Below are 14,215 nucleotides of genomic sequence, written 5' to 3'. Positions count from 1 at the left end.
GTCTGATTGTTTTGCAAAATGTTCTTAGTGTTTGTAATTGTCTATACATTCTTAGAAATGTTTGCATCATCTATTGGTACTGGGCTATCAGACTATACTTTCTTAATGATTTGATGTTGTTGTTGCTTTCCTCTGTTCTTTTGCATCCTGGCACACCTACTTACTCTGATTTATGACATCAACAAATGCATTTTCTTTTTAGGAATACTGTTTTTAACAAATTTTTTGCAAATCAGAAAATCTATTTCTAATACCTGTGAAAAAATATTAAAAGGACAACAATTTTCATAGAATCATAGAATATCCCGAGTTGGAAGGGACCCATAAGGATCATCAAGTCCAACTCCTGGCACCGCACAGGTCTGCCCAAAAGTTTAGACCATGTGACTAAGTGCACAGTCCAATCTCTTCTTAAATTCAGACAGGCTTGGTGCAGTGACTACGTCCCTGGGGAGCCTGTTCCAGTGTGCAACCACCCTCTCGGTGAAGAACCTCTTCCTGATGTCCAGCCTAAACTTCCCCTGCCTCAGCTTAACACCATTCCCGCGGGTCCTATCACTGGTGTTTACAGTGAATAGGTCACCTGCCTCTCCACTCCCCTTCTCAAGGAAGTTGTAGACCGTGATGAGGTCCCCCCCTCAGCCTCCTCTTCTCCAGGCTGAACAGGCCCCATGAACAGGCCCATATTAATTATTTTAATAATTAATTCACATAATTCAAGTTATTTTTTCAGCTTTAATACTTGCTTTTGTATTTTCAAAAATTCAGGAGTAAGGCATTGGATTGTTGCTCTGGAGAACTGAACTTCCTCATAGCAGATTTTCAGTGCAGTCTGGGGAAATTGTTTAATCTCTCTCCATCTTATTTTCCAGCCTGTGGAACTGAGACTGTAGTTCTATCTCTCTGTAAAATCTGTAATGGTTTGTAGAAGAAGGATAAAATTATCCACAGTTTCTGAGTGTGAAAGCTAGGAATTACGCAGGGAATATTAGACAGTAGGTTGGAAGCAACATGAAGGAATTACCTTTTTAAATGTAATGATCTCTGTGTCAATAAACACCCTAAAGAAAGTAAAGACCTTTTACTCCACACAGCCATGCTGGCTTTGGCAGACAGGCAAGTCGTAATTACTTGTAATGGAAGATGCATGTGAAATGGAAAGGCCTAAGTGCTAGTAAATATGGAATTTCATACTCTCATCTCAATATTTGTTTCGTTATTTTTATGTTAGCCCAAACAGGAAGAATATCTCAAAAGAGGATAAAATACTTATTCTGCCATTGGTTGGATGTGAGTGGGTATCTCATGGCTGGTTACTGAATTAAGCGCTCTTCCTTCATGCAAACCTTGAAAAGAAAAACACAAAGTTGTTAACAAGAAGACATGTAAGCAGTAGGAAAACATTATACTAAGTGTAAACATACTTGCATGTAAGTTATTTCCAGGAATTTGTTTCAGGTGTGCAAAATGTATCTCCTCATAGTTAATCTGTAAAAATGTACACACTTTACCATGGGGCTTCCTTTCCTGTTTGCTTTTGGTTATTAATCTTAGAACAAGCTGTGCTTAGGTGTTTGGTCTCCTTGCAAAAATTTACCTTATCCAAAGTGGCATTTCATATATAGTGGCATTGGCAAGTAGACACGTAGCATTCTGAAAGAATTCATTAAATAGGGATGTGTTAGTTTACAGGTTTAATCCATATGATATTTATTGGCAGTCATACAGGCAATGACAGGCAGCCAACACACTATTCAGTGGACTTTTCCACCCATCTGTTTATCCATCTGTTACTTGAAAAATAGATTGCTTTTTTTTTTCCAAAAAAAGCATTGTTTTAGCAGGCCAGTGAGATAAAGATATGTTGAAGTATAGAACTCATTGTAACAGGACTATCTGTAACAGGACTATCTGAAACACCCAGCAGTATCTTGATATGAAATAATATTGGTAACTGGTGTGCCTCTGGCCCCTGACACTTATACACATGCCACAGTATATTACCAAAATAAACTCAAAATAGACAAGTTCAACTTACTTTTTTTTGTGTGAGCGGAGGCAGAAGACGGCTCTTTGACCACATTCTTGAGTTACGTGTTGCTGAGCACATATTACCTTGTTAAGATCAGAATGCTCTGGAAAAAAAAAAAAGGAATAATCTGATTTTTAATCGGAATGGCAATATTAACTTGTGCACTGTGTTGACGTAGTAAGAACACCTCAAAAAGAGAATTAAGTTATTTAATTTCAGTCAGATGCTTAAAAAACTTCATTAATGATATGTAAATTGTTTTTATGCTATGGATTTCTGAGGCCTACAGTTTTAAATACTGTTATCTTTTTGTTTGAAAATGTGTTTTTCCTCAGGAACAAAAAGTTATGAATATGCTTTTGAGGGAAAAAGTCATTTAAAAAACTCTTAAAATTGATAACTTCATATAACTATAGCTATACTAAGAGACACATTCCAGAGATATCAGTTGAATCACAAAATTGAGGAAAACTAATTATGCAATTTTTGATTGTCATCTGCCCTTTAATCTGTTGTTTTAAATTTTTGTGTAAAAGAAATGCCAAAATGACAGGAGAAATTTCAGATATTTGTTGTGTTGTAATTGTGCTGATGAAAAAGGCTTGCATTGGCAGAGCTTTATGATGTCCCCAGTTCTAGTGAACGTTGCAAAATGTGCATTGCAGCATATTCTTTATGGTTCATGGGCTGGCTGATTCGCAGCATTCACCCTGAAAATGCCTTAGTGGCAGATTTGTTACGATTTATTTTGGCAATGTGGTATTCTACAAGATAACAGAATCAATGACAATGTCTGACAAAATTTTCTATTGGGAGATCTGCTTTCATTTTGGTAACATTTTTAGCCTATGAAATGTATAAACTGAGAAATGTATTGATAAATAATTTCCAAAATATTAAGTGACAGAGAGTTGTGCCTAAAAATACAAAGCCAAAGAAACTCCTGTGGACATTTCCACTGATTCAAATGGCTTGCCCAAGACTGTTGGAACACATAAGCTGGTCTCTTCTCCAGCGGTACTGTGCTGTCACTCTGCAGAGGGAGCAAAAGGAACCTGTTCCTTCAGTTTAAGGATGTTGACCCAGCATACAGTTGGCTCTCAGGGCTGCAAGCGCACATAGCTGGCTCATGTTGAGCTTCTTGTCAACCAACACCCCCAGGTCTTTGTCACCTGAGCTGCTCTCAGTCCATTCTCTGCCCAGCCTGTATTAGTGTTTAGGTTTGCCCCAGCCCAGATGTAGGATCTTGTTCTTTGTCTTGTTGAACCTCATGAGGGACACACAGGCCCACTTCTCAGGCCTGTCCAGGTCCCTCTGTGACTGTGCCACACAGCTTGGTGTCATCATCAAACTTGCTGGTAAAGAACAATAAGACAGCATAGAGAGGAATCACAAAACAACATGGAGGACTAATTATGTTTATTCTAAACTTTCAGCATGTCTTTCTATTTAGAGCTGAAAGGTTTCAGCAGCTGAAAAATGAAGATGACAGCAAAGTAAGGATATTGTTGTTATTATTTGCCCATCAGGCAAGCAACATGCAAGCGTGACTTTTTTCTTCAATTTAATTTAGTTGAAAGCATTAATAATAATTTACCAAATTGGATCAATTTTTAATATTTCCTAAGGGAGTTTATTCACAGATTTCACAATTATATATAGTCTTGTTAGGAGGCTACTGTACTGTAGGATTTTCCCCCAACTCTCCTGAGATAGCAGTAAGATTGCTTGTAACTCATTGCACAATGGGACATTCTGTGAAGAGAGAACTTAAAAAACAGCTTTTATTGTGAAAAAAAATGCATCCTATTTTTCATGGAGCAGTCAATGATATGAAAGAAAATCAGGAAGCAAGTGTAAAGCAAAATAGCTAGCTTTTTTTGTACTCGTATTTGTCTGGGATAGGTATGCTACTGAAAAACAGCACAGAACATAATTTACCAAAGGACTATTGCAAATATAGTGTTCATTTTCCTTGAAAGTAATCAGTAAATTCAGAATTTAAGGTGTTTTACCACCAGTCTTTACAAACATGCTCCAAGTGTATTCAAAATGATGTACAACATGATATGAACATAATGAAGTATACAAATCTGGAAAGCTTTTGGGAAAATCTTCAAGGAAAGACTTTCCTGGCATAAGTTTAAGTTTGTAAGCAAATTTAAGTAATGTAAGGAAATAATTTTTGTGTTTTACTGCTGAGAAAGAAAACTCTGAGGAATAACGATATGTATGCGTATGTACTTATGTTCTAAGTAAAGTCACATGGAAATTTACAGGAATTTTCTGTGCTAGTTAACCATGCCGACATGCTTGGTTTGCAACACATGCAAGGTGAATTAACCCACCTGAAATAGGCTATTTCTGTCTCATTTGGGCAATTAGGCCTAAAAGTTTCAAAAATTTCATGCTTATTTTGAGTCAAGAATGTTTAAAGAATAATTTGCATGGTCATGCTCTGTAAATTGATATCCTAGGTTCTTAGGCAATGACAGTAAGCACTCAGGATTTTCACCTTTCTGAGGATTTCTTAGTCCTCAGAAATTACACCTCAAAGAGAGGTGTAAGCAGGGAGAAATAATGCTCTACATGGCACTTAAGTATTCTGTGAAATACGGCAGAAAATATTTCAAATGCTTCAGAGCAGAGGGAACACCAGATGTGTTTGCACTTTTTAAGGACTCCTTCAGAAATATGGAAGGAATTCACTGTCACCCTTCTTTGACTGCAATTACAGTTTGTCCTTAAATATGTATGTGTGTGTACTTTACACAGGAATAGCATTCATCAACAGGCTATTCCAAGGCTTCATAAACTCCAGTAAAAATCCTGTAGTGTGGTCTATTTTGGCTTACCACAGATTACTGCATGTCTTGCAGTTGACTTCAGTGTCTGTTATGTAACTGTGTGTCCTTGAAATTGTGTGTTTGCTGCACTAATTTTTAGTAGTAACTCAAAAAGTGGAGTCAAACTTCAGTGTTGATTCTTCTATGAATGTAGCAACTCGATGATTAGCACAGAGGGAGGCTGTGCTGGACAATAAGAAGGTGACTGCTGTAAGCTGGAAGAGGAAGCTAGAAGCAGTTTAAAGAAAAAGAAAATAAGGATGAAAGCTAAAATAAATATAAAGGTAAAAGAAAGATAAGAGCTTTCAAATACTTTGTCTGGAAGCTGGATTCTTTTACCTGTTAAGTAACAGTTACCCAACTAATTTACTCAACTACTAACACTGAGCAAAAGTACTTTCAAAATTTTCTTCTTTTGTTTCTGCATATCCATAGTACAGGTCAAAGCCTAGATTACAGTCTAGAAGAGATAGGAAGTCAGCAGTTAGTTGAAAAATAAGATAAGATAAGATAGATATTTGAAGGAAATCTTGTTACAAGCCTTATGACCTGTACAGTATAGTAGATACCAGTATAATTTCTCATGAGTTTGCTTCTTCCCCAGGTACATTGGAAATCAGAGAAAAAATAAGATGCTTATTTATGAAGTAAGTTACTCAACACATGAAATGATGGGTCGTGTCTATATTACTTCTTTACATTACTTCTGGTCCTGTACTCATATTTCTTCTTAGAATACATTTATATTTGAATTTGAGACAATACTTTTCCCTCAGTTTCATTGACAAACTCTTATTTTTAACACATGGTCTGTCAAACACCACTTAACGGTATTTTGTTTACACCTAATGCTTTCTCAGGACTTTGGTTAGCTCTTTGTACACATTGACTTGGATGGTAAGTATATATTGCAATAACTTTAAACAGTACTTTTTAAAATGCAGTAGTCTTTAAAATATCTATAATTCCTCACTGTGCATGGGGTCACAGGGGTTGCATAGCATTGCGTAGCAGCTGGGGCATTGCTTCTTACGGGGATTTGCTGCCCTCATGCTACCCAAGATTGACATCCACATAGGACCCTACCACATCAAGAACCATGATGGTCCATGGGTTGAAATCTGGGTAAATTGAGAGGTAAGTTTTACTGTCAATAAGATACATAATTTAACCCTGGAATAATACTCTTAACTTTCATTGGAAAGTATGAAATAAAATATAATGAGATTCAAAAGTAAATGTCAGAAAAGTTCAAGTATGGAGGCTTTTAAAAGTCCAGGAAACAATCTTTCAGCTTGTCTCATGGTTACTTTTCATCAGCCAGCACCTGGATCTCGCTTAGCCCTAAACCTCTATGATATTAATAGTTGGCCTTTGCCCTTTAGTTGTTCATTTATTCCACATGCTGTCTAAGAAAAATGCATACAAACCTTTATCTTATATATTAGTCTTAAGGGAATTTCAGAAGGGTGGTGGTAAAATTCAAGGAATCCAGAAGAACTGTGTTAGGAAACAATTATATTGTCGCTGAGAGGTGAGTCGTTTTTCAGCTGCCAAATGAATTACTGTTTGGGATTTAAACATGACTGTTTCTACTTCTCTTCAGTGGTGGTAGCTTTGAGTAAAATGGGCTAAGGAGAGATACAAAACAAGCTCCTCCCTTCACAGGTCTGCCTTATTTTAGGACGTTTCCAAAGCTACTTGTCTGCTCATAGTGACATACTGAGAGAAATCTTTGCATATAGAATACCACTGAGTGAAATCTTGTGAGACAGATCTCATCTGCAAGGTTACACGGATGCTAATTAATCATACAAATAGGTTCAGTCACTGCTTGTATCTCTGGTTTCTCACACATTCCAGGAGGGTGGAACAGCAGTGGAAGTAGGTCTACAGCCTTCTCTGGGAGTAGGCATTTTTTTCTTTTTCTTTTTTTCTCTCTCTCTCTTTTTTTTTTTTTTTCCCAGAAAAGAAATTACTTTGGCTTTTTCTACTGTCGCAGGGTTTGACAATCTCATGTCCAATTTTCTTAGCTCTAAAAAATTGGTAAATCCTGTTTCCTTTCTGGTACAGTTTTATCCTTCAAATTATTATGGTATTTGAAATTATTTATTTACTGGACTCTGGTCATCCTATCAACTGTTGAATTAGGAGGGATGAAGAAAAAATAATTCTATTCAGTTTTATCAGTTGGCTTGTTGGGTGGTTGTTAGATGGAGAGGAAAGAAAGGTGCTATGGAACAGAGATTTTGACTTTATTGTGGCAGAACTGCATCCACTTAAAGTCATGATGATTCATTGTTTGTAAAAGATCTATTTTTAGCTGGCCTGAATTATATGGAGATTAAAGAGAATCATTAGCATAAAATTCCCCTTGATGCTTCTGCAGTTGGTATAATACAAAAGACTTTGATAAGATCTCTTCAGCCTAGATAACTTTGGTGAATCCCTAAGTATGCGCAAAAAGCTGATTGGTAACCATACAGAAGCTTTTGTGGGTCAGTGATCTATTCCTCTGAGCACAATGCAACTTTTCATACAGAATGCATTCCAAAATAATGCTTTTTAGAAATAGAAGTGACAGAAGAAACAGAGAGATGAAGAGGGAGAGAGGTACATTTATAGCTGTAGAGCGAACACAGATATCTTTAGGAAAAACATTCATGTTGGATTTTGCTGTTTGCTCTGGTCTCTTAATACAGAGTGAATGCCTCTTTCACTTCATTGCATCCATCCAGACTGTTGTTTCCTGTCATGTCAAAATGCATGCAGCTAGGGTGATTGCTACATGGTGTAGATTGCAGTGGTGAGGAAGATGACCAGCTACCCTCAGTCACAGATGAGTAGTTGTGTGAACTTCTCTCATCATGTATCAGCATGTCATAGCCACATAACTCCAAAGGCATTCATTACGGTACCTCAGTTGTTGCAACAAGTATGAAATGAATGTGATGAATGTGGCAGAATATGTAACTGTTACAAAGCACTTTTAAACAGTACAACGCACATCGCAATACACTGCATTAATGTAATGATCAACAGTATTTGCCATCCTAGGATAAAATGTCATAGGAGGGGAAGTCCAAGAAGTGCTAACATTTTGGTTTTGCTCTGATGAAGAAAAACTTAACTGTGAAGTTCAGAAATCATGTATGAAACCATAAACGACCTCCATACTTAGCTGGGTAAGTGCAAACCTGTATTACTTAAGTTCCATGAATATGGGGGAAAATAATGTCTTAGTATACATCATTGTGAATTTGGCCTAGTGATTTACCATTTAACTTTTAAGTAAAAGTTGAATCATGGTGACAATAGCTACTCTACAAAAATCATCTCTGAAATGCCCTTATTCTTTTGTTCTGAATAGACTCACTTCTCCTTCAGGTTCTTAAATATAATAAATTTGCTGGTAGAGGACAAGAATAACAATAAAAGTGAAATCAAACACAAATCAGGAAGAATATGAGGGCATAAGCAATTGTTTTGTAAGAGAAGATTTTATGTGAATTTTCATTACAAAGAGATGAGATTCATTGGAAATTTATGTATGTGGAGAGAATACTTAGACAAAGCATAAATCCATTGCAGTAATTCTCACTGTTAGTAGACAGACTGTTAATATGTCTTTTCACATTATGCAAAAACAGCAAACAAAAATAAGGGTCACAGCTTTAAGAAGAGTTGTTTGTAATATCTGTTAGACTGAGCAAAATGTCACAACATGTAGTCTTCTGGAAAAAGCAAATAGGTCATTAAATCTCAGATGAATAAAGCATGTTTCCAAACTGCTATGGTGTTTTGTCTTTTTGGAATCACTGCAGCAGTGCATGGGCTGTGGCTATGATATATGAAGACAATCGGGCAATAGGTTTTAGTGGGACTAAAATTTGCCCCATGGTATCAGAATGAAGGGCTGCTTTGAAGATTATCTCATGCAAAGAAAGAGACCCACCAGCTGCAAAACAGGTGGTAACCCACCAGGGGCAGGCACATATGAAATCACAGCCCTTTACTTGGATTTCAGTGAAAGGAAAAATGAAAGGATAAAAGGTAGAAGACCTGATTCAGAGGAGCAGCCTCGTGACTTTTTATTAGGGCTTTCATAAATGAGATTGTGTTTAGGCTGTACACTGGGATAATGAAGATTCCAAATGTTGAACATAAAACATGTGGGCCTCGCAACCAGGTGCACGTCTGCTTCATGTGTTAAAAAAACCCATTGGTGCAAGGATATGTGTTTTCATGATGTGTTTATATCTTTTATGCGACTATTTCTTTAGTCAAGGGAGCTTACACTGTTACTACGCTCAGGGACCTGGTAACGTTGCCATTCAGTCCCCAGTGGTTCCATCACGAAACCCAACTCTCCTATCTTTTTAGAGAACTTGGAACGGAAGAATGAGCTGGAACAACCTGCCCTGCTGTATTATCTCAGAGAATAACACAAGGCTGCCAACAGCAAAATTGAAGGTATTTCAGATCTTTCCGAAGTTCTAGACTCAAGAGAAAAGTCAATTTTAAAAGAAGGTAATATTTTTCCTGTGTATTTGTTTATTGCCATCTTAATGAAAGGAGAGAGCACTGCATGTAGCATTCTTGAAAGAGAAGGGAGAAGAACAAGAGCTTTTATCTGGCCCTGAAATACTTAGCGTATAGCTAGCATTGCACTAAATAGGGTTTTATGGTTTATAGGCAGTGCCAAGATGTAATTCCTGTCCAACAGTAACAGGGAATATTTCCCAGCACTGAATCTTGATTGCCTGTGCTGTTTCCTGTTAGAATAGCCTTGCATCTTCTGTTTGGCCTGGTCAGATAGAGTTTTCCCCTATAGTTTCTTGGACACAAAGAAGCTGGTATGGGCCAGGGATCACTCCAGCTGACAGCTGGGAGCAATCCATTTTCTGGAAAAAGATAATATAATTGTATAAATGCAGAAAGACCAGTGGCCACAGGGAAAGAAAACAAGCTCTGTTAATGTTTAGTTTAGCTAGTTGTGGAAGACTCTTGTATAAAAGTCCCCTTTTAAAGTGAATTGCTCTCAGCAGTTCCTGGGATTGGACGGTTTTGTCCAGTAGGAAATTCAAGTGTTAAATTTTGGATAGAATTGCTACCATTTAGAAAGTGCAATTGAAAATTTTTCTAGACTGTCGCATTGAAAAGATCTTAAGATTAACATCCTGAAATATAGTTGTATTAAATATGGAGAGAGGACAAGTAACAGGAAGGAAGAAATGAGAAAAGTTATCCTCTTAGCTTGCAGAGAAAAACAAAGCTTTCCATGATGCTGAGGTTTCAACACATGGCATTAGCTTGAGCATTGTGGGAGCTGCTGTGATTACAGCCTATTGGTTCTTTAGGGGTGGACTTTTATGGTCAAAAAATGTGAGATTAAGAAGGAATTTGTGAGGTTGTGTCTGCATGGTGCAAGAAAGCAAATACCATTCATACTCAGTAGACTAAAATGTGGATGGTTTCACCAGGGCACCTTTGAGATGGGCTGCCTGTGGCAGAAGATTAAAATGTGAGTTCAGTTCTTTATTTAAGTAGTCGGTTAAGTAAGTATGAGATGGTGTATGTGACTAGCTTCCCAGAATCTCCCAGGACAGCTAAAGTGAGCTGTAAATACATAGTATACATTAGTGATCTCCCAAGAGACATCAAGCTGTCACTGTTGAGCAAAAGAAGATTTTCACTGTATTGAGATAGATCTTGCAACAAACTTATGGTAGACATTTCCTTGCAAGTGAGGGGGGGATGCTTCTGAAGTTGTTGTTAGGACAGGCATTTTAGAATGTTATAAATAACACTGTTAATATTTCAGTCATCATATTTCATTCACTCACAAGACTTTAATCTGCTTTTGCAGAATTTGCAGGATTGCTGCTCTCTAGACTTCTGTACTTTTAACATGATATATTAACTGCTTTTTTGCAGCACCGTGTGAACTCCCCTCCTAGTTCGAATTAGTTAAAAGTTATTCTAAAATCCTCAGATTTCTTTTGTTATTACTTAAAACACTTTCCATAGCTATGTTTTTAAAAAGTAAATAACATCTGGCTGGTGTGTTTAAAAAATCAGTCTGTAGCAGATAATGTAAAAATGACCTTGGCCCTAAAAGTAAAAGAAGAAGTGTGGGGGGGAGACAGGAAGCTGGCTGAACACTATGCTAATAAGAACACAGCTCATACTCTGCATAAAGAGGGGGAAAGAAAAAAAAAAGACTTCGCAGTGAAGCACTTTAAGGCTAGGCTATTTGAATGTTTTTTGTCTGAATGACGCAACACTGAGCTCATGAGAGTCAGATCAAATCCAAAAGGAAGAGAAGAGGCAAAAGTCCAGCAGGGAGTCTTGCTATTCACTGATTCACAATAAAAACGTTGATAAAATATGAATCTTCTGAAGTCCAGGCAAGGTAAAACAACTTAAATTGAGACAATGAATAAAATAAATATTTCTAGCTATTAAAGCTTGTTGCTGATAACACAAAAACTTCAGTAATAGAATTTATTGTAAATTTATATTTAATTGTTTCATCATATTTTTGAACTGGGAAGCTACTTATTTCTTGTATCTCACTGTCACTGTGATTCATTTTGTTCTTTCTTAATTGTTTACTAAAAAAATCAATAAACAGTCACGAGCTGGAAACGAAGTCACGAAGTTGCAAAGAACCTATCATGCCAACTGAAATCCAAGGTCAAGTTGTTGTTGACTTCAGTAGATACCAAATCCTAAAACGGTAAGGGGGACACTGATGTTTGTATCTCTGCTTTGCTTAAAAGTCATTCTTTCCTAGTGCTTCAGCTGTAAATTGCTAAAACAATGCTCACCGGATATTTTAGAACATGTATTTATCACTTCAGGTCTGTCCTATTTGCACATGGCTGAGATGAATATTTTTTTCAGTGTGATTTTAAAACTTGGAGAGAATAATTGTGGTAAATTCAAACCATTGGAACTACAGTGGGTATATTCACTTTTCAGCTGATTCACTGGGGCTATGCAGAAACATGCAATTTTGCCAACAAAGTTTACTCCTAAATTATAGAAGGATATCTTTATAATCCTCTGTACAGATATAGTTGCCCTTCTCTTTTCACAACAGAAGACCTGGTCAAAAGAAAGCTTGCAAAAAAGATGTTTTAACTTCACAGTTGCTAGATCCAATGGCACACTTATCCAAGGCACTGAATTACATAGATTCATAGGTGGGGGTATATAAAAAGCCCTAGAACTAGTACATTGTGTATGCAGAAAGGAAAAACTGTACGGGACATTAAGCTTGATACTTATATTTAAAATTAGAAGAAATTTATGTTGTTTCCTGGTATTCTTATTGAAAAAAAGCATCAGTAAATCTTTTTTGATGCACTACTGTAACAACTTTCTGACCCCTTTGTGTTCCCCAGCATAGCACTACCCCAGCGTTACACTTTGAGCAGTGTCCTGTACTCTGGTACTTAAATTTCAGGATTAACAGAGCCAGCTGAAAGAAAGTGAAAACTTATTCCTGAGTAGGAACATACTGTCCATTAAAGGTAAAATGTGAAGAATGAAGACTTTTCTTTCAATTATTTTTCCACCTTCACAGGGGACATAGAGCAATCCTGTGCTATGTGGTCCTCTCAGAGGCCACCATAACAACCTCATGGGTCCAGTGAGAGAGGCTGCAGTTATCTTTTTTTCTTCCCAAGTGTGTCTTAGGAGCATTCTCACTGCCTTTATGGTAGCTTGATATGGCATAGACACATTACCAGTCTACATTACTTTTCAAAGGTCAGTCTTCAAGCCAAGATAGTTACAAAGGCCAATTAGGAAATCCCTTCTTCACGAAGCAAACCACAGCACTTACCCAGAGAGCAACACTGTTAATGAGTTGATTTGGTGTTTTTCATGCCAAGGGGGAGAGGCAAGCAACCTGCACTTGCACCACAGAAGCATGTGCAGCAATGGCAGATCTTACCAAGGTTAGCCAGTGTCTTAAATCTAGAGCAGCTCCGCAGTGTGGCAGACTTTGCAGACCTGCATCATTTTACAGGATTGGACTATCTTTGGTAACCTCACACATTCTGCAAGTTTCACGTCGAGTTTTTAATGACTTCAAGTTGTCACAGTTTTTGTTGATTGTACAATCAGGAGTGCTTTAAAAGTACTTTGTCCTGTGGAAACCACTGTTTAAGCAGTGGTTTCCACAGGACAACAACATGCAGTAGTGCCAAGCAGAGGTTTAGGGGTAGCAGTCACAGTAGTTGGTTCTCCATTTTGTTTTCCATCAACCTGACTTTGTTGATTGATTATTTTTTTTCAATCTAAGAAATGATTAATCTAATGATAACTGACGTAAGTAAAGTTCATTTACACAAAGATATGGCATAAAGACTTGGATACAAGCCAAGTATGTGATGTAATGTTTGTGTATAGTGTAGTTAGTGGATAAAAGCAATAAGTACAGTAATTTTATTAAGGTAGTTGTCAGAAAGAAATCTCTATCTCTTATGTTAATGCAAAAATTCTATAATGATGTGAATTAAGGTCAGATTATAATTATTAATTAAGATAGCTGGCACTGCAGATATGTCTAGCACAACACTAGACGCTGAACAGAAGTTTCTTTCATAGCAGTCTTATTTTACTAGCAAATGTTGCTTATGAGTATCATGGAATTGTGCAATTAATTATGCTTAACACGGAATAGCTTTAGTCTACCTAATTGATTCCCTGATAATTTGCCTAGAAGATGACTGAAGATTTCTTTGTGCATTTCCAGGTGTCAGCTTTTGGAAATGGATAGTTTTGTTGTCATCCATTTACAGGAAAACCGTGGTCTTTCCTGCTAATCTGTAATGTTTCTTCCACCAGTACTATGACAATATCATGAAATGTCTCTATACCTTTGTCCATTTAAATTTTATGGATAGAAATATACTTTGATCTAGTTTGTTAATGTTTTCAGTCATTTGATACAGGTCTACCCTTTTTCTAAAACAGTGAATTAGTATTTATAATGCACTAATTGTCTTTAAAACTTTTGTTTTGAAGGACATTCTTGAGTGGCAATCTCCAAGTTACATTGAAATGGTGTTGTTTGTTATTTTTAGAAAAGTTGTATAAGTAAGAGAAATTTATAGACCATATTGCTGCTTGTAAAAGATTTGTGGTATGTAATTCTGTCAAATTTTAAATCCTCTGAATCCTATTTTATGACAGTAATAAATAAATAGTGTGATGAGTACCAGAACACTGCTTCCTGGCTGCACAGAAGTGGCGGCCTGTTCTAAGGCTCTCAAGTCATGTCCAGAAGTCCATTCTTTTCCCCTGTCCTGATGAGCTTTTC

At 36.9% G+C, this 14,215-nt stretch overlaps 1 protein-coding gene and 1 long non-coding RNA gene across 2 annotated transcripts in view; one reads left to right on the top strand and one right to left on the bottom strand.

Moving 5' to 3' along the window:
• Positions 1-287: 287 nt before the first annotated feature.
• LOC310900669 overlaps positions 288-14,215 on the bottom strand; it is a 62,338-nt gene continuing 48,410 nt past the window's right edge. The window contains exons 3-4 of the long non-coding RNA XR_014585330.1: positions 2,039-2,135; positions 288-1,346 (exon numbers count right to left, since the gene is read on the bottom strand). This is a non-coding gene — a long non-coding RNA (uncharacterized lncRNA). The remainder of the gene's footprint in view (positions 1,347-2,038; positions 2,136-14,215) is intronic.
• The window catches only part of LOC310900663 (uncharacterized protein), a 252,722-nt gene continuing 248,919 nt past the window's right edge, over positions 10,413-14,215 (top strand). Inside the window, exons 1-2 of the mRNA XM_083838957.1 lie at positions 10,413-11,293; positions 11,516-11,620. The gene's annotated coding sequence lies outside the window, so the exon portion shown is untranslated. The remainder of the gene's footprint in view (positions 11,294-11,515; positions 11,621-14,215) is intronic.

The sequence above is a fragment of the Anser anser genome (assembly GCF_964211835.1).
Source record: "Anser anser genome assembly, chromosome: 5".
NCBI classification, from domain to species: domain Eukaryota; kingdom Metazoa; phylum Chordata; class Aves; order Anseriformes; family Anatidae; genus Anser; species Anser anser.
This window is presented reverse-complemented; position numbering and strand designations above follow the sequence as displayed.